At 41.0% G+C, this 21,837-nt stretch overlaps 1 protein-coding gene across 2 annotated transcripts in view; it reads left to right on the top strand.

Annotated features, from left to right (window-relative positions):
- Window positions 1-21,837, top strand: part of filip1l (filamin A interacting protein 1-like) — a 70,783-nt gene that overhangs the window by 26,781 nt on the left and 22,165 nt on the right. The gene's annotated exons all lie outside the window — the stretch shown is intronic.

Raw genomic sequence — 21,837 nt, 5'->3', positions numbered from 1 at the left:
CTGGTTTCAGGGGAGAACTCACACTTTCTAGTTTCTCATATCTGATTTAAATGCTAATTTTTGGATGCCCTTCAGCTACGTTAAAGCAAATTGCATGTGCTGACGTCCTGTTGCTTGTTTTTGGAAAATAGGGTGTCAATGTGGATTAGGCCTTTGATTCCTGTTTTTCAAAGCCTCGTCTTCTTCCTGAATGGAACCTAGCGTCACTTGTATTACATTTCAATAGTAAAAGTAACAGAACACTCCTACAGAACAACCACAGTGACGTGCACTGCATGTTCCATTAAGATCCAACAGGCAGAACACTAAAAGCACAACTACGTAAAGTGACACTCAAGTGACAACACCGCCACACACTTTACAGTCCACGCACGAATTCGGCTGCTAAGTGCAGTATCAAACTGAACCCAGAATTACAGCTGATGCAGCTTTCTTATTTTAGCAATATCTGTCATCTCTAATTGCCTCACTGTCCCTGCGGTAGCAGTGCCTTTACGAGTCAATTTCAGCATGTCCTTGAGAGTTAGAGGGCCTCTTGAACCGTTTCAGCAGACAGAGTGGAAGTAGAGGGATCAAACATTTTTTTCCTTTGCCCACCACCTTGCGATGGAGGATAAGAATAGTGGCTCTTGAACAATGCTGAGACTTGAGTGCCTTGCTCAAGAGTAGTTTGTCAGCTAATGAAAGAGTGGTCAAACTCCAGCCACTCAAATTGAATGAATGAATTGAATGTCATGTTATCATTAAAATGAAACTTCAGGGTTACAGGGGAAAATCCACCCTAAAGAATTCCTTTATTGTTTTTCCCATGACCTGGAGCAGGTACTTTACTTTTATCATCACCTTTTATTGAACAACTCTGCACAAACCCGGAGCAAACCGAGAGGTTTTGTTGGAGATGATCCAGCGAATGCGAGTGGGAGGCAAGACTTTGTCGACAGACAATTTAGGCCTGAGCTTAAATACACAAGTAAGCTTTACATTTACAGCTCTGCTTTATGGCAGCACTGTGGATATTTGTGAACCAGTGTGAAAAACCAAAACCCTGGAAAACCACCATTCAGCTACAGATGCTGAAGCTCATAGCGAAGGACACTTGAAGATCAGATTGTTTTTTTGTGGCTGTTTCATAATGTGGTACTTCTGTAAACTTTTTTAGTTCATGGGTATAAATTAGTATTGCTTGAATTTTGAGTTTTGCTTGCACTCTTGTTATTACTCTGTCCTGTACACTGACCTAAGACCACAAACAGATTTTTACCCATTCATTGTGTGCATATGTCATTTAGCTCAAAGTATCGCTGTGCCCAAACACAACCCCAGAGAGCTGCTGGCGTGGCTCTAGACTCTTAGTCTGCACCACAACAGGAATCCTGGTAACTACTTACGCTATCAAGTGCTGTGAAATACAACTGTGCACGATTCGTTTAGAAGCCCTGATAATGGACTGAAGCATGCTGTGTCTCTTCACGCAGCAAATTGTAAACAGCCTCATCATAACTGTAATTCCATCCGTGTCATGTTGGGAGGCATTATACTGTAAGTGTGCTGGATTACGAGACATTACAACTATTTTAGATTACTTTACAGGCATGTTGCTGAAGTCTTAACGCCTCCAATGGTGAAGACATGATCCACAAAATGCTGTAATGTGAGATGAACCTGGATCGAATTAACATTGCAAATACAGAGATGGCTGGAGCCCCTAGGTGGAAACACGTCTGACCGCTTTCTCCTGTAACTGTCACATAGAGAGCAGTTACTGGGCAGTGCTCTGTTTACTGCTTCCTCAGCAATATCACATATCTCACACACAAACACACACACACACACATTCACCTACATTACACAGAGACAGACTCACGTCCATAAAAAAAAAAACGCATACAGACACAGACAGACACACACACACCCGCACGCACACGCACACACACATGCACACACACACACACACATGCGCCCTCAGCAATTAATTTCACAAAGGAAACACAGCTGGACGTCGGCCTGTGACCTATTAGGGACAATCACATCATTTGCACTTTAGCCGTAGCAGAATGTTTGAGTTGGACCAGAGGACGGTGTGACGACGGTCTGCGCTTTGTCACCGAGCATGTCAGGAAGGACGGGCTGCCATGAAAAACAGGCCTCTGTCCAGGCTCGAGCTAATTACTGCGTGAGAAAAGGCAAAAGATTTATTTGACTGAGAGGAGAACAAAAAAAAAAAAAAGAAAAAAAAAAAACCTAAATGCTCTGAGAAGCATCAATCACACTGCATGTTCAATAAGATGCCAGATTACTATGGAAATAGTTGATGTGGGGGTATTTTTTCAGTCTTGGGTTTGCCATTGGACTTCAGCGTTAGTGCATGTACATAGAAGCAAGTAAAAATGTGTGTGGGGTGGTGTTCAACATCTGCTGTTGTCATCTGTCTTCAGAGGTTGGAGGCAGCCTTGTTTATGTAGCTGAGTGCTCTGTTATGGCTGCGGATGCGAGCGTGTGTGACGTTATTAGGTAAATGTGTGTGTTTGGAGGTGTCCTCTTACCTCATTCCCTCCCCGAGTTGTTTGTCCAGACAATCCTCACATGAGACATTATATTTCTCAGTGCCGCCACACGGATAATTATGAGTTGTACTATATGGCACTGCTGTCCGTGTACATGAGGGGGCTCAACTACTTTTTGGTTCATAAATGAGGGGGCCAAGCAGTATTTGTATCTTTAACTGAACAGTGGATGTTACGCATAGTTGTAAAGGTCGTGTAAAAGCAGTTTTCCCTGCACAGTCTGCTGGATATTTATTATAACTTTGCTGTTGCAGTGATGTGGGGATCCTAAAATGCTTGGCGCAGACAGAATCGGGAGATTTAGAGCTTTCAAACAGTGTATAATTTGTCGAGGTTCTGTGAAGATTGAGTCTGGTGCAGACCAAAACATAAGAATCATTTTGGAAAGTACGAGGTTAACTAAATGAACAAATGGCTACCATGACAAAACTGGACACAAGTTGAAATCAAATAAACCAGATTTATCCAAGAGTCAATAAAATCAGGGATGTGTTCTTTACTGGAGAGAAGAATATTACTTAGAGGAAAATATATTTCTGTCATATAATAGTCCACTGACCCTCTAAAGATGTTGAGGTAGACATGTCATCAAGATGGCCTCAAGCAGGAAGAAACCGAGAATCCCTGAGGAGCTTGAGTAAACGACATTTTAGTCCTTTGCCCAAGCACAAAACGCAGTTTGTTCAGCGGCTTCTGTTCTGCTCTGCACTCTTTCCAAAACATTGTTAAAGGAGGCTAGAAAAACTGCAAACCGAAAAAAGCCTTGACTCCGAAAAGGAAAAGCCACTTATCACTTGTTTGAGGAGAGCTGAAACAGCGCTCTGTGTTTTGAGAGCGGCTGCCACGGCTTGACATGTACAGTATGAGAGGCACCACGTTGCACCGGGCTTTTATTTCACTCTGGTTAATCCATTGTTGTGTGATGCATTTTAGCTGAATGTTATCATTTCCGTTCACTGGGCCGTGGAAAGCAGCAAGTTGTGATTGCATCCTGGGGTAATTTGCACTGGGGTTTGGGAGTGGACAAACCTTTTTTCCCCTCTCTTTCTTTCTCTAAATGCACACACTCACGCGCTACACGTTTATTAACTCCTCATCTCCTGCTGCCTTTTTAAAAAATTTTTTATTTTGACCTTATTTCATAGCAGGAAGCCTCTGACTGCTGACTGACCGCCTCCTTAGAAGCCCTAAAAAGCATGTAAATCCGGGCAGGGGTCGGGGATGAACCCGGTTCCCCCTCTGATTAATTGTCGATCGAAGCAGCCGTCCATGAGTGATGACCTCATCGCGCGCCGGGTACTCCAGGAGCAGCAGGGGTGTGAGCGGCATCCTAACCATCAACAGATGTTACTTTCAACATGACTTCAGCTCACAGATATACACACACACTGCATACTGCTACGCCATGGCAGGCCTTTTGCTCGCCTTTGTTCTTTTGTAAGGAACTGAAGGGCAGGGAGTGAATTTTATGACCATCTGTATCCTTTGGTTTCAGCATAAAAAAAAAAAAAAAACCCAACTTAAATCCTGGCTCACATTTGGAACATAGTGTTACAGTGCAACATAGTGTGTTGTCCTGTGATGCACTGAACCCAGTAGGGATGTGCGAGCCAAGAGTCAAAGCTCGGATTCATCCCCTCTGCCTTTACCAGTTTCATCTCCACCAGGCAACTTCACACGCTGACATCTCCAGATGACAGCAACCGGCATGAAACATGACCCCTGTATACCTTGAACTCTTGTGATGTAACCTCATGTTTACCAAGCCAGCTGGTCTGGAACCACTTTATACCAAAGGGGAGAACAAAGGCAAAAAGTTTAGTTTTATAGAGCCCAGTTTGTTTTTGGATGAAATTCTCACTTGCTGCTGTTTAGTTGGGTCCTTCAGTACGTTTTTAATACTTAATTGTTTCTTTTTGTGGATGATCAAGAGCACATACCGGGGGCCACAGGTTAATTCGGCAGCTACACACTACAAACAGTGCCACAAAATCATAAACAGAAAAACAACATTATTAGAGGAGAGAAGTGCTCTGAATAAGATAATTATAACCACTGACTAAAACATACTTTAAAGGGCAGGTTCACATTTTTTTTTCAAGTCTGACCCAACACTAAGATTTTGAGATTTGCTTACTCTAATTGTTCCTGCTGTCCATACGGGCTCTGAAAAGATCACGTTGTAACGCAATTCCAAGAGACGGAGCCAGTTTAGTACAAAATTCCCTCTTTGTGATTCCCCGGACAGTGTTTAATTGCTGAGCTGGAGTGGATGAATAGTAGAGGTAAAGAGGGAATTTTGCCGTAAAAAGACATGATCGGGTCCTGAGAAAAATGTTCACCAAATTCTGCTTTTTTTTTTTTTTTTTACGAATTTTGTGCAGTTTCTGTTTTTTTTTGTCTTCTTAATACTGGATTCATTTGTCCATTTACACACTGAAGTGCTTAAATGAGACAATCAGAGGAGGAACAGTCACCCTGTGGCTGGACTGCACGCCCTGTTCTACAGGCTCACTTAAAGGGACATTTCCACGAGACAATACAAACTACAACTCACACCAAATAATGTTTTTTTTTCCAAACTTTTCTGTACATTTTGCTTTTATTCTTGTGAAATATTGGATGCTTTCACCTATTTATGCCTTAAAATCATTCAAATGAGAAGAAAAATCACTTTTTGGTCAGACTTCTCCCCACTTTTTCATGATTCACACTAACTAGGTCCTTGTTCTTTCTCTTGAAAATGTTGAAATTGTACATTTCTGTATTGTATTAGTCACTATTCTTGCACAATGCATCTAGGTCTTTATGAGGACGCTCAACGGTTGTGAGTTTGCCATGGAAACAAAGCTGTGCAACGGGAAAACAGCTCGCTGATAATCAGTGAATGTTTGCTGATGTTACTTACTGGCAGAGTAAGGGATAAGCACTGTTACTGAGCTCTTTAATGCAGATAAAAAGCACAGTAGCTGCAAACGCGACACCACGTGACCTTCCTCCTGCTCTTAATGATTTGCAGGGCACACAGTATATGTTCATGGCATCTGGTTGACATCACTCATGTGGATCTGATTGAGAGCATTCTTCAGCGATGCCCTCATCATCACCGAGATGCTTATTATCCAGACCTGCCCTGTTCTTTGACACAGAACACGGTGGTTTTTTAATTTTTTTACGATCTGGGATTTTTGGTTATTAATGATTACTGTTCCTGGGTCTTCAAGTTCACATTTGAGGCAGGCTGTGAACTCTGCAGGCAAAAAAAAAAAAAAAAAGCTAGACAGCGTTTTGTACAAATGACAGCATGTTCTAGGAAGTTGTCAAGCAGCTGCTGCGCTGTATGTACACATATTCCAATGCATGTGTGAGCATGATCTGTCTTCACCTATGCGTTGTTAAGATATTATCAGTACTCCCAAAACTGTTGGTGAGGAGACAAAAATCCATCTCATTCATCAACTGTAGGTGACATGTGATAGCTGAGCTCTCAGCGAAGACTCTTCCGTCTTTCCTGACTCTGAGGACACCTGCATTCATCCCAGAAGTGCTTCAGTCTAGTGCCTGTTATACATTCCTGTTCAAAGCCAGTTGGAGCTTTTGATGTGATAAATGAGAGGATGAGATATGTGACAGCAGAAATTGTCTGGTAAGTTTTAAGCTATGAGATATTCTAGACTTTCTGGAAAAAAATGTGATGTCTTGTTTATGATCTGCCGGTGCTGGAACGTACACATCTCTATACTGTGTTTTTTGAAGCTCCGTGTCAAACATTTCCTTTTATGGGAAGGAAAGCTATGCCTCAAGCTGACTACTGTAAAGTACATGACGTTGTTCAGATATTTGCAGTTGTACTCTTTGAAGCCCCATCAGCGAGCCCCCATGTTGAGGTCAGGAATCACACAAATATGACACATTCAGCGACACCCTCTAAACACACATATGACATGCAGCCACCTCGTTCCAGGCTCTCAAAACACATTCTGCCTCCGTCTCCGAATACGTCACCACATCGCTGGGCTTCATTTCCTCGAAAATCAAGAGCAAATGGGTTTCGCTTGAGAGTTCTCAGCACTTCGCTTGGTAGAACTTTATGAGAATATCTTCTTGTTTTGTTGACAAATATAAAACTAAACAGTGAATTTACAGATGAATTAAATCCAGACAGAGAGGGGCAGAAGAAGGAAATAAAGACAGAAAAGACACTGCAGTAAAATGATTAATGTGATATTTGCACAGTTTAAGTGTCCATAAAAGAGGATATGGATTATTTCAATCAGCAGACAGAGTTGGAGACATTTATTCTACTTATTTAATAAAGTTTTTAGTATGCTACTTCTATTTAATGCTATTTCACCATGTTTCAGAAACTAGTATTGTGTTTTTTTAATTTTATTACATTTATTTATCAGCAGAATTTTGAGCTTAATTGTTGTAGGCTGATCTCTACAGTAGTCATGGTAACTTGCTGGCATCTGTAACAGTGTCATTAATAATGTCTTTGATAAAATAATCAAGTTTGGCATTTTAAAATATCCTGCTGAGCATCATTTCATAATCGTTTCAGCTTCTTTAACCCCGGTCAGAGAGCAGTGGTCTCCTCCCGTCGTCAATCTGAGAACCGATTGGCTTCACAGTTAGAACCTCATAGAACTAAATTACGACTTTGGAGACGGAGCCATTCCTTATATTGAATTATAGAAAAATCATCAAAGAACAGCGTGATTCATTTTTGACAAAAAAAAGTCCGGGGGGACCTTGTAAGTTCATGGACACAAATTGTAGTTACTTTACTGATAAAGGCTTCACACGCAAAATTTAGTATATAATCAGTTTATAAAATAGGATTCGTTGCAATTGATTAAACTAAACCCAACTAACTATAAATAAAATTAAAATTGGCACCACCTCGGCCAGCAACAGCATTAAAATTCTACTTACACATTAAATGCGTCAGTAAAAATCTAATATTACAATATATAATTATATAACCTTCACAAGACAAATGTTGCCTTATGAGTAGTTTTATTTTTGATACTTTGAGTACATTTCACTGATCATACCATTGTACTTTTCAGTGTTTTCTGTAGTTCCAAAACTTTTGTTTTTGTTTCCTTTGCACCCATGCTCGCTACAGCGTGGCTTCTGTAATCGCAGTCTGGCAGTTTGAATACTTTTAGAGCACACTGAATGTCTGATGTCGCCTCTCATTTAAAAATATCTCGTGAACACCCTGAAGTCACACTGTGTCATGACAGGCCGAGAGAAACACAAAAAAAAACAACTCAATAAAAAAATTAGTTTGAGGTTATCTCGGGTCATTGTTGACAAATGTGGATGTGAAACTAAAATGAGAGGTGAGTCCATACCCTGATGCATTTATTTTTTGTGCGTCACACACCACCTTTATTTGTGTATCTAGACACTATCACTATCACTCCCTCATTGTAGGAAAAAGTGAGTGGCTACTGACCTAATTCGGGCTGGTCAGCCAACACTCCCTTTTCTGCTTGGGCCAGATAACGGACAGATCGCTCCTCAGTCCCCTCAACCTCAGGCTCATCCGTCCTAATCTACTGTAACAAGGTTTATGGGTGTTAAGACAAGGGAACTTACCCTCCTTTTCTTTCACTTAACCATTAAAGCTGTTGAGTTGTCTGTAAACTGTAAGTGACTTTTTCTGTAGGGTGACTTATTTTGATAATAATGTTTTGCTCAGTCTAACATCAATTTTAAGAGTGAAGAATGATATTATGATAAACCTTCTGATAAACCTCTGATGGTCTGTGTGTCTGGCCTGTAGGGCTTCTGTGTTATGCTTTGAAGTAAAACAGACCCTGCATTTTCTCATTTTGTCTCAATTAATGAGGAGAAAACCGACAAGGCATTCATGTTTTCCCAACACTGCCTCGCATGGAATTACACTGATTTAAGTTAATGCCGCTTGATTTTTCTCACATTTGGAAAATAAATGGAGGCGCCATTTGCTCAAAGGTGAATGAAGTGAGCTCATAATGTAGGTTTGCACCTAACAGGACCTGTGTTCTGGCCAGGAAAAAAAGATTAGCTGCGGATGTGGATTGGTGCGCCCTTGAGCAAAGCATTTCCTTCTGATATAATGGAAAGAACTAGGGGTTAAGTGGCTTATGTTGTTCTAGTTTGCGCACTGCTGCGTGAGCAGAGCAATTGCTCGTCATTGTTGTTTCATTTATTATTGTTATCACATCGACAAAGCATGAAGGTAATCTTTAAAACGGGAGAGCCAAGGTGCATCAACACTCTCAGGTGCGCGGTTTACTCCAAATGCTTTGATCGCCTCTGTACTGCGGATGTGCAGGTACCCATCAACAGGGCGAGAGTGTTAGAGGACAGGAGCCAGTAACATAAAACAGTTACCCCTGACATGAAAGCGTATTTTTAAATGTGCACTCTAACCTTAAAGTTATGCGTGAGACTGTCTTAATATCGCTGCATTACATCTGTAAACTGGGTGGTAATTAGGCCCAGAGAGTCGTCATTGCCTGGCGTAATGCGATTACATCTCCCTGACAGAATGCAGTGATTAGACCTCACCAACCACAAGGACGTAAGACTCACTGCTCGTACTTTTCCTTTCTTTTTTAGACTTGTTATAAAAGGAGATGAATCAACCCTAAAATAGAAATTACATGTTCACTACTTCTCTAGTTCAGGTAATGAATTTGAGGGTCCGACTTCATCCAGAACTGTTCACCTGACAAAAACGTGAGATAAAAATGTTGTGGCAATGATTTGCATCTGATACAGAAATATCCATATTTTCTATTTCAGTCTTCTTGTTGGTTTTGTAAAACAAATGTTGAAAAATTAAAAGAAGCCTATGTAATCACCTTTTCGTTTGTGTTTGCAAAAGGTGCTGAAGGTTTCTCTCCAAATTAAGGATCAATTTCTGCAATAAAATTGTGAAAAAGTTATTTTTCTAATCAGTATTTTTGTGAGATTGTTTAATTTTGGAGACCTTTTTTCTTTTAAAGGGGTAAAAGTCTGATAGTGAATACCTACTGGGTTTATGTGTGGGTTTGGACAAGGTTAACAGAACTTAAAGGCGTCTATTCAAAGGTCGTATATCAATCAGGTTGGCAGAAAACTGGGACTATTAGTGGAATAAACATTGAGAGCAGTGGGTGACAAGGTTCTCATGATGGCATCCATGAGTTTGAATAAAAATGAAATCGAGTTTTGAGTATATTTAACTTGGCAGCATTCTTATTAGAGCAGCCTGACAACTTATTTGTAACCGCTGGCGTCTGACAGGGTTAAAAAATAAGAGCAGGAAGAAGTGAATGTTCGACTGAACAGAGCTTGACAAATGATTATGGTGACCGGGGATCTGCAGGAGTGATGTATGAGCTAATCCTCTATTTGTGAAAGGAAATAGCACCATGGGTGGAGGGCTGGGGTCAAGCGGGAAAAACGCGGCTAATGTAGAGCTAGCATGACATTTCTACGCTTGCTGTGAACTGTGCTTGGCCTCTGCCAGGGCAGGAGACGGCGAGTGATGGCAAGACTCAAATTGCCTCGGGCAACAGAGAATGACATGTGAACTTGACATTGAAGAGGATACATTTTCCCGCCAGCAACAGCTAATCTCTCTGATTTCCCTTCCTCTCCCATTTGTTGTAGCAGACACCCTCTTGAGTTACAGCTTGGCAAAACATGGCAATGGGAAGCCATTTTTCGCTCCCGTCCTGTCAGGCTGGAAGGAAGCGACAGTGAGAAACTTGCACATTACGTCCTCGTAGCTGGCAGCTGCAGTGTCTGAACAATGAGCCTGTGCCTGCGCTCCCGGCCAAGTCGGTGCCGAGATAGTGACTGAAATATGGAGGGAGGAAAGCGCCAGCCTAGATCTGCCAACTCAAATGTCACGTTGTGGTGGATGGGCTATAAGGACGTGCCCATGATTAATTGTGCAAACAGGGAATCAATATGGCCACTGCCCCCCAAGACACAATTTCATTTTTAACAAAGACAACATTACTGCTGTACCTTAGTAGGTCATTAACTTGAGGGGAAAGTAGGACATTCATGTTTCTGTAACACCCCCTATCTGGCATTTATAGGCAGCATACAGATTTGTTTTTTCACACTATGATATAGACGTAAGCAGGTACAGTATACATACATTTTTAAGAGTTTATAATGTCAACATTATAACTTCTCCTCTGAAGCATCAATAACCTGTGCAAAAACAGTTAATGAATGATCTTATTTAATGATATACAGTATGACTACACACATGAAAAAAAAACCTTACAGTGTGCTATAAATCATTTAACTGCTTTATAACACATGCACAAATAATTAACATGCAAGTTTTAAAACTTCTTTAATTAATAAATATAATAAATATATACTTCATAACTGTTTATACACCAGTTAGCTATTGACAAATACATTAATAAAAACTTAAAATGTTTTTAATCTCAGTGTTGTTATGAATAATTATTAATTGCTAATATACTGCTAATAAATGCTATGGGGTATTTTTTCATTGGAATGGGACACACTGAAAGCAAAACTATTATTTTGGCCAATAATTTGTCATTGATATGACTTAGAGACAGACTTAATACAAAACTACAGCATCCCTTCATCATTACTTTAGATATATAGTAGATGTAAATGTTAAAAACTAAAAAAAATAATAAGTTTTAGTAATTCCTAAAACCATGGCAGATGATTTTGATGAGGATGTTCCTTTCAACACATTTCATGATCTCATATCCTGCTTCAGCCGGTGGGAGGACGAGCCAGTTTAGCCAGGCTTTGGGCAACAAAACTCCTCCTATGGGACTGCATTTGGCACTTTCGGTTATTTTTTTCTTCCCACCGCATTACAGTGTGCACATGTTTGCCTAAAAGCCCTTCCTCTCATTTGGAGAAATTCACATCTCACCACTTGTCACTCATCTCGATGAAGGACACCTTCCTGTGTAAACAAAACAGCAAATAATAGCATCCTGGCAAGCGGTAGCAAGGTTAGTGATCTATGCCACAATCTTTGCTTTCACTTTTCTGTGTTGTTGCTTTTCACCTCGTCTTAAACTCTTCTAATCACACTCCAGGCTAAGACAGCACGACAAACAAGATTCACCACAAAATCAAATCATCACGGAAACTCCTATTTCAGGCAGGGAATGTTGGAAAAAGCATGCAAGGGACATGCTGATAATTGATTATATTTACTATTAATTCACTGGTATTTTGATCAAAAGAATTCCAGCAAGAATGCACAGTAGGGTGTTTCCCAAAATGTCAAACTATTCCTCTATATTGTGAGACTAAGGCTTTAACACAAAGTATTATCAGAAAAACCCTGAGGTGTGTGCAGAAAAGGCTCGGGACTAAGAGGAGATTCTGCTTTAATTCAGTGTTTTCTTGCAGAAGAAGCTTAAAAAACCTCCTGTATAAGAAGCTGTAGATATACAGTGCTGTAAGATAAATATTTTGTCGTCCATTAAACAAATCCCCTTTTCATGAGTCACTGTTTGCAGCCACTGTTGGGATTTTATGGAATTTGTGTAAAATTGAAAATAACTCTTGTAACTTCCTGTGGGCGTGAGGAAGCAACTAATTCATTGGTGGTAACTGTTAATTAGGGATGTTTATAAGGAACAGGGTTCAATTTACTTTTCCTTGACGAAGTTTGTCTGACAGAGACCGAAAAAAAACAAAGCTGATGTTCTGGTTACTTGTTTCTTGTGAATACAGCTCTTTATGTGTAGCTGAGGGAGTTGGACTTTCATGTATTCAGTAATCTTACAATCTGGAGCATTTACCATCTCAAAGGAATTTTAAGATGTCAGGTTTCCTACATTGCAAATCCCTGTATAAGAAAGTGAGAAGTGAGTTTGTGGTTACTGTGGGAGTAAAAAAAATCTCAAGGCTGTATGCTTGGTCTCAAGAAGGACCTGTCGAGACTGAGGTGGTCGGGTGTCAAGCTGTGATATGGAAACCAACATTTAAAACTTTGGGGATTGACTCTTTGGCGGGGAACACTAGAGAGCTGTCAGAGGGACCACCCCGTCCAAGTTCATCCTGGGCTTTGACAGGACTCTCATGAAACCAAGAAATAAGAGCCACGGTTGGGTTTTAAATTCCCTCCTCGCAGATCCGATGCAAGGTGCTGGAGATGATTGATAAGAATGTTTTCCTGCAGGGTTATGAGACTGGAGAATAGCTGGCACTGGTATGTTTCAGGGTCGAGATATGAAAGTAAATATTATTTCAGACATACCTTTTCCAACAATAATAATTATTGTTTTCAAACATGTTTCAGAGAATTTAATAAAAATTAAATATTATGTATCTGTGAATAATGTGCTGTGAAACATCTTTTTATATAAGAATGTGGAAGCAATGTTCAACAGTTTCATGTTTTACAAGCCCTCCAAGTCTCTGCAAAAACACTGCAGAAATGTAATTTAACCCTCAATAAGATGCATGACTTAACAGAAAACAAAATTCTGTCTTTTTATGGCAGGAGACAAGACCGGTGCCAATCTGATTAACGCGCCGGTACAACAAGCCCAACGGCTCCTATGGTTAATAACTTATATTTATGGAGCCCAGAAATGTGTAGTGGAATACACTGTCTGAGCTGCAGTGTCATAACAGCAAAACAAACAACATCCACCTTCCTCCACCCGAAACTGTGGACCGCACTCTTCCTAGAAGTCATTTCCAGAGCGAAACAGCCTTTTTGATGCGAGCCCAAAACCTCAATTACACTGTATTTTTCCAAGATTAAATTATGCAGTCCATTTAGTTTTACTCAAAAATCTCCTATCCTGACGTTGTGTTGACCTGGTGAGGAGCTAGTGAGCCATAAATGGCTGGCACCTAGTTTAATATTCTTGTAGCAGTGAAGGATAAAGACGTCCGGGAGATAATATTTTGATGGGGTTGCAGTAGGATTTAAGATGGCCAGTGCCCCTCGCCATAAAAGATTAGAGTGATGAAATCAGACTTTTGTCAAAGTCCAGGGACTGATATCTCAGGACAAATGTTTTTGGCCTTGAGACCGAGCAAATCCTCCTGGCAGTGACAGAGGTGGTGAAGGGTGGGTGAGTGGGTGGGGAGTATGACTAAAGGGTGGAAAAATGGTTTAAAGGGTCTATCCAGTTTCAGGAGCCTCTCAAGGCTTAGTGAAGTGGAAGAAAGAGGAAATATCCATGTCAGCAAAGAGACAAGCAGTGTTGGATACTAAAGCCATACAAGGCTCTTGCAAAGTCCAGAGTGTGAAATAAAATGTTTCAAACTCCATACTTTTTCATCTGGATAAGTACCACCGTTCCTCTTTCTGATTCCTCCAGAAAAACACTCACATTCTGTTTTATTATCGGGCCACAAGTGTTACGGTGTCTCGGTGCCAACGCAGAGAATATCACCGAACCTTCTCTTGTCATATCACCTATAATCTGTTTAAAAGCATCTAACAATTTAAGAAGGGTTCTTGTAAAGTTTAAGCATGCCAAGGGGGAGGTACGGCATCTGTGGTTTGGACAAAGAGCAAACACAAGAGAGAATAAATGCTATGCTTGGATCTCTCTAATTTAATGTAAGTATAGCATGAGCTCATTCCCAAGGTGCACTCGTTTTTTTTTTTTCAAACAAAGAAAATTATGAGCTTACATTTCAAGAAGCCATATATTACAGCTAGTTCTGTGCTCAACCCAAAATAACATAAAAATCAGATTTAGCAACTATTCTTTTGCTCTGTTAGTCCTTGGAGTTGTTTCAGAGGGACTGCGCTGCATCCAATTTTTAATATTACATTTTAAATGGAAGCCTCTCTCTTGCTGGGAAGGGTGAAATTAAATGCATTTTAAGGATCAAACAAAAAACTGAGTCCCAGTTAAGGCCGAGCTACTCAAGTAGAGCTGCTGTGTGGCCAGCAGTATGAAACTGCTCTTGCATTAACAAGCTCTCCGTTGGATTTTTACATTTTTCATTGCAGTTTGCTGCAAAAATTAATATATTTAATACAAAGTACAATTATAATCCTTCCTGGAATATATTGTTGCTAAATAATTACAGTCATTTAGCATTTCCAAAACATTCTAATCTGATTGGACAACTATGTTTCAAATTAAACAGAAACCCCCCCCCTCCCAAAAAAAGGATAAAATGTTAGGAAATAGGGCGCATGTAGTGTTTTATATGTTTTAATGTGTTATATCATCCAGTAAATGTTGTAAGGGTGATATAAAAGCTGTTTGGGTTTGCTTTTATTAATCTGTAAACATTACGAGGAAAGAAATATGCCTCGGAAATTGTTAGTGTTTCAAAATGAAGAGACAGAAATGTATGTAAAGATTCATTCAACTATGCCGACATGCTTTTACATTTTTTTTTCTTAAATATCTTGTAAAACCCCTCTCAAGACTAGGCACCCTGCCAGAGCTAATTGCACTAAAAGAAAAATAAAATCACCATCAATCCTCATCATCACTAGAAGTCAGTGGACAAAGCTAAACCTCATAACCCTCGGTGCTAAAATGCCTCTCTGGAACCCCTCCAGATGTGAGCCATCTGTTGTGTTCAGTCACTGAGGTGAGACCGGTGGTGTCTATCCAGACGGTGACATCACCCAGAATAGAGACGGGGGTTAAAATCCAACATTCGGCCCTTTCATTAATAACGCTGCTGATCCAAGCCTTTCAGGCAGCCCCCTTGACATGAACTAAGGTATCCCACCGGTGCACTTAATCAACATTATACGTGTTTTCAGCCGCAGGGAGCCTAATGCAGCCAAGAGACCTGAAAACACCACGGCTGCACTGTACCACCAGTATCCCCCGACATGCCCCTTTTTTTCCTCCACTTCCCTGAGAGGTTTCAAATTTTATGGACTGGCGTGCCATGAAGTCATGGTTAAAACCGCTAGAAAAGTGTGCAAATCTGACCTATTTAAACCAGCCTGCAGGATAAAAGCTGACCGGAAGAACATTTGGAAAAGATATCCATTTACTGGCTTCAGTACAGACATACTGAGATGGACTTTCTCCATTTCCCATGCTGATCTGCTTACTAATTTACAGCTACAACCTTTGCCATACCACAATATTTTACAGTTAATTACTTTAGGCACAGTGTTGGCGAATTGAAATTCGAATTCTAAATTTGTGTGTACATTTTTCAGGGGAGGTTTTCGGACATATATGTGAAAACAGTGTAATCTTCAAGCCTCTGCTTGGGCTCCTCCCATCGCCACAGCTGACTTACACCTGACAGCTGGCGTTGCCTAGGAGACAAGCTGTCAACTTCTTCGGTGCACTACTGACCGGAGCAGGTTATAGACCTGTCTATCCTACAACTGTTGATACAAGACTTTTTCCAGTTTTTCAACACGCCCACAGAGCTCTGGTTAGCACTTTAAAACATCTGGCCCCTTTTTAACATTCAACATTTGGAAGATCCGGTTGTGCTGCTATGTTTGCAATCAACTTGAAAAGTGGAAGCTAGCAAGCTAGGCCATTGCTGCGTTCACATCGTGTGGGAGGGGAGTTAATGATGGGAGAGATTCCTATGTTACGACTTCTGAGAGATCACATCAGGAAAAAGGATAAGAATAAAGGATAAAAATGTTGCAACAACAAATACAGATGCGGGGCTGACATACAACAATTAATGAGAAAATTGTAGTAATGACACGCTGTGTAAGGGGCATGTGTCTAGGTCTGCTTTTCCTCACTTTAATTCCCAAGAAACTGGCATATCGAGAGCGCGAACAGGAAGTGAGCAGACCACCCGGGGTCTCATCCCCTCTGCGCACTCTGGGAGGGGAGTCAGAAAGACACCCACAGACTAAGTCCATCACAGCTCTGTCTCGCTGAGGCAAAATTCAAGCGTCACACCCTACATCCCGAATCACTATCATTTACATTCCTCCCGAACACAAAGAGGTGAGCAGCGAGTGGGAGGATCCAGGGCGAGCGAGCAGCTGGCCGGTTGTGACGGAAAACGGTGAGAGAGCAGCAGGAAGATAAGACGAGGGAGAGGGAAAGAGAGGATGGGAGAGAGGGGAAGACAAGACACAGACAAAGAGAATAAGAGAGAGGGAGGAACAATACTTCTAATAAACCATTTAAGAAAGTTGTTACAATAGGCAGTGGTTGCTGAAGCATTGCAGTACTGGAAAGGCCACATTTAACACAATGACACTGGACGTTCTTGTCTATTTTTCCTCTCAACAAGGTGGTGTCTGGTCAATTAAGCATGGTGTACTGGAGAAGATGTCTTAAGTGTGACAGACTTGCATTGAAGCTCACATTGGTCCCCACTTTGCTGTGTGTGTGAGCTAAATGTTAGAAATGGCCGTATTTTCCTCTTCGTCAATAAACCTCCTGAAAACGGCCTTAGACTGCGCCCAGATCGACCCTAGCCCCTGCTTAAAAAAAAGGTAAATCCTTCAGTCATTTACACGAATGAGGTGTAGATGAGCTTGTCAGGCCGAAACGGTGAACCTGGCTCCAGATTACTTTGTACCGTGAATGGTGTATTTCTACTGATTCTCTGCCCATCACCGTGAAGTAAAATAAAGACGAATAAAATGATTGCCATTACCATAACTTTCCAAACCAGTAAAATCTTTCCTCATTGATTTTATACACCACCATGCAGTGTTTAGGTATCTGATGAGTCTTCAAACTCATGGATCTCTTAGTCCGGCAGGGGTTCCTGGCACGTATCACTGTATCACTCATGCCTGAAGTAACACCTCCCCCAGCAATGCAGCCACTACCATTTCTTTTAACGCAGTGCAGTTTTTGGTCTGACCGCTGACTTAATTTGCCAGTACCCTATGACTTCCCTGCATTGTTTGCGGCGCTAAGCCAATAGCCCCTTTGTTCCCGATGAAGACTTATAAGTTTAAAAATGTGTCACAAAAGTACAGTTTTCATTTTTTGACAAAGGGCTACTGCTTATTTACAGCAGCGGGACGGCGTATGTGCGATCTACTTAAAATAAACTATAGTGCCCAAGTTCATGGTGAGGAAACATATGACCCAGTGCAACAGTGTGGCTCACTGGTGTGTTTTTAACAGTTGTTGGGCAACAGCAGAGGTCTATGGTATAGAGGAATAAGATAAATCAGGCTTTACATGTATTTGGAAAGATTTGGCAAGATCAGAAAAAGTTTACCCAAAGTATGTCTTTGTTTGGTGTAGTCTGATTACATTTCCCCAGATAAAGCAACAGATCCAATGTCATTTCTTCTAATCACATTAAGCCCCTCACATGTGAGACATTATTTCTGAAAAATGACGCATCACCCGAGGTCCTGCTCATCTGCAGAACTGAACAGAGCCAAAGCGTTATGAAAGGGTTCTGATAAATGAGAAATGAGGACATCTGGCGAGTTCTGTCAGGGGTGGGTCATCTACAGAGAGAGCCACAGAGAGAAAGACCGGACGGACTAACGGACAGGGTGGAAGGAGGAGAAAATATGACAGAAACAGACAGAAAAAAAGATAGTAGGATAGATCATACATTCAAAAATCTTTAAGCTCTCACTTTAGATACAAAAAGCTCCAGCCATGTGTAAGTTATGCCATAAATAAGAAAAAATAGATTTTTTTTTTTTTTTATGTAGAGTTAAGACACAGCTATACTGGGAGCAAACTGTCTGTGGCCGACTACATTTCTTTACACTTCTGATTACACTGACATGAATAGTCAGTATTGTGCTCTACAGTTACACTTATTTGGATTAGAGAAGGGCACAAATGTGATTTTATGCTGCATTCACTTGAAATGGAAAATTGTCATCGGCATCAGTTCAACTTCCTTTTCACATCATGTTATGATGACATATTTTCTTGTCTTTACTAGATACCAAATTACTCTGTTTTTAGATGAAACTTCTCTTGTTGTAACAACATATTACTTTATCTTGTTATGTTCTTACACTGTTGTGGTTTCACAAAACCATAGTATCTCATTAAAACAAACTTCTAATTTTAACATGGTAAAGGTATGACGTGATAACAAGAAACGTCCATATGGTATTAAAAACAGAAGATCAACAGATGTAGCCCTAATCCACCAGAAAAAAACTCTTGGTTAAGTTTTATGTGACGCTTGCGACACAGCCCATTGAAGTACCATCCATCAGTTACCGTATCTATACCAACTATTCTGTGCAGGGGCTGCAGAGGCGTTGGAGCCTGTCCCAGAGTGGCAGGGTGGTATTGTATGCTGCCTTACAATACAGCCATCCTCACCATAATAAAAAACAAAGCACAGCGAAGGTGATGAAACAATGATGGCTGAATTATTAATGAGGTAACCTAACACACACTGTACCATACTGTAAGGATGTTCACATGTAACAGTAAACACATACATTACTCAGAATGGCTGAAAAGTGTTTTAATTTGCAAAAAAAGTTTTCAGCAATGTTAGTTTTCAGTTTTAGTGTCCAAATGACAAATTCCCATTTTCATGTCAAATGAAATGCCATATGTCCTGGTTCCACTGGTCTTTTAACAGAGAGAAAATTTTAGCTGAGTTTTAAACTGTGCTTTTAGTCACAGTTTCTAAGACTACACTTGAATTGTTTTTTTTTTTTTTTTTTGTACAAACTTTTATTTTGTTGCATATTTGATCATGTTTACGTATAGGTAATTATGAAAAGGTTTGGGTTTGAGGACTCTTTGCTCTGACAACAGATTCAGGTGAATTTTAAACCGGCTTTGAGGAACCCAAATTTCCAGGTTCATGTCAGATCATCGACAATCTATTCTGAAAAATGTGGCTATCCACGTGCAGCAGTGGTGCAACAGGGTATAAAACAATAAAGATGGAGAACACTGCCCTCAAAAGGTGTCGGAATCAGAAAACAGGACATAACGCAACTAAATCCACTGCTGACATAAGAAACGTATTAATAGTCACTGTTATGTGCCAACTCAAAAGGCTAGATCAACAACTTGTCTCGGCCAGCTAAGTACCCTACATTGATACAAATTTATACACAGCATGATGTTGATTCCTAACCAAATGCCAAAAGTGTGTCTCCTCTGACTCAAATTAAACCTGATTTATGACAGCCTTTGGATGTGTCCCCTTAATCTGGCCAGAGAATAGCAATGTGATGACACCCCTACCAGTGGGGTGGATTTTGCAGAGGCTTCTGGACTTGTTCCATTAATGCAGTTGTGAAAGTATGACCAGATTAGGAAACACATTTCCTGTGTTTAAAGATGCTGTACAGTGTTTGGAGATAAGTCAGAGAATGAGTAAATGAGACAGATCTAAGTAGGAGTTGGATACACAGCACTGATGTGGCAGACTTGCAAATTTCCTCCGTTGCCTGAGGGCTAATATTAAACAGAAGTTTGTGTGTCCCAACTGTTCTGAAAATGTGTGTCGGAAAGCGTAGGAGGTTAAACTGAACACTATTAGCTCAGCGAGATGAGCTGTGGGACAACCTTTAAATGAAGTGCTACATGCATTTCCTTAAAACTCTGCTCCCTGGGCTGTTGGTCACGCTGTAATTTTTCCATGCTGAAGCAGCATTCGGATACGTATGCTCCCTTTCAAACACAGCCTCGGCGCAGAAGACTTTGAAGTGCAGTTATCTTTAACTGCGTAAATACAACCTTTTGTTTTGGTGCTGGCTGAGGGGCTGAATAGGACAGAGATGAGGCTGGGGTGTGGATGTTGCCCCCAGGAAGGCAAAGATTAAGAGATTAGCCAGGTAGCGGTTGCGCTGATAGTCAAGTGGCAGCTTCATCCTACTTATTAATTACTCTGCAAACCCATGTAGAAGCTGAAATTCATGAGCAGGATTTGAAAATACAGCTTTTATAGCTCAAAAGAATAGTTGGTTAACAGGTAGATCTACGAGCACACAGGTGGGAAAACTGGCGGCCAGCATTTCAGGCTTTTTGACTTGACAATTTGAGAAAGCTCAGCTCCCTGGAATCTGATAAGAGAGCAGCTCTTGTACTCCTCCACAGACTTGAAATCAATGCTAATCCATCAGGAAACCTTTAAAGAGTCTCTGGAGGAAGATCCACCCTGCTCACCTGACAGCTGTACAGATTAGTGTGTGTACATGTGTGTGTGTGTGTGTACATTTCCGTTCTTCCTGTGAATCTGTCAAGTTATAAGATCCATGGTCTAATGTGTAGCTATTGTCATTGTTAGAGCAGGGTGTGAAGCCTAATGGAATCACCACCGGGTACTTGTGTACGTTTAATAGCAGGAGTCTGGCTCTGAGGCTGAAATTGCTTCAGTGCTGCAGGGCAGTGATTCCCAGCCAAGGGTACTTGAACCCCAGGGGGCTCTTCTGCAGTTGTCGGCTGGGTGGGTGGGTGGCTGGGGGCGGGCATGGAAGGATTAGAACTAAGCTAATTTGAAAACATTTTTTTGCTGTTGCATCTTTGTTGTATAGGAACATAATTTCTCATAGACAGGGTTCCAGGGTCGCACTTTTGTGTTTCTCAAAAGGTTATGATCTGAAATGGTCCTTCACCACATGTGACGATCTCTGTGTTTGCAGTCTATAATACATTATGTAAAGCCAGCCGGTGCCAAGTTCTTGCCATACTGTACGTGTAGTGGCTGGTGGTTAATGTGTGGCCCTGGGGCATCAAAATCTACCACATTTGTGCAAACAGTAATCGCAACATCCTCCTTAAGTGTTTGCGATTTACATCAAAGTCCACAGTGCTGGAGGGGTAATGATTATCAGCTGTACCAATTGAGGGCAGCAGACACACGCCTGCTTTGTCGACTGTGCGCACACACACACACACACACACACACACACACACACACACACACACACACACACACACACACACACACACACACACACACACACACACACACAAATACTTCTGCACACCTCTCTTAATTATTCACTCCAAGTGTAATCCTTTGTTAGGCAAAACCTGTTGTGAGTCTGTAAATTGCAGCCTGTCTGCCGGGTCCAACCCTTCAATCTAAAGCTGCATGATTGATTCCTGCCCATAATCCTATATCATTCAAATGGTAGGCTGACGTGTTTCATTCGTCATGTAGTTGGGTATAGGAAACTATTTGTTCCTGTCACTGGAGCTGAGAAAGAAAAACAAAGGATTATTCTTTCGAGAACTGAGAAAAATTAGCTGTGCTGTACCTTTACCACATCGAAATAGTTTCTGTCAATTATTCAACCCATGTAGACTGAAAAGGCCAATGATTAAGGTTGTAGTCATGTTTGTCAAGGAGAACAGAAGAG

This window comes from Xiphias gladius, chromosome 13 (genome assembly GCF_016859285.1).
Source record: "Xiphias gladius isolate SHS-SW01 ecotype Sanya breed wild chromosome 13, ASM1685928v1, whole genome shotgun sequence".
NCBI lineage: Eukaryota > Metazoa > Chordata > Actinopteri > Istiophoriformes > Xiphiidae > Xiphias > Xiphias gladius.
The sequence above is the reverse complement of the archived record's forward strand: the minus strand, read 5'-3'. Positions and strand labels throughout refer to the sequence as shown.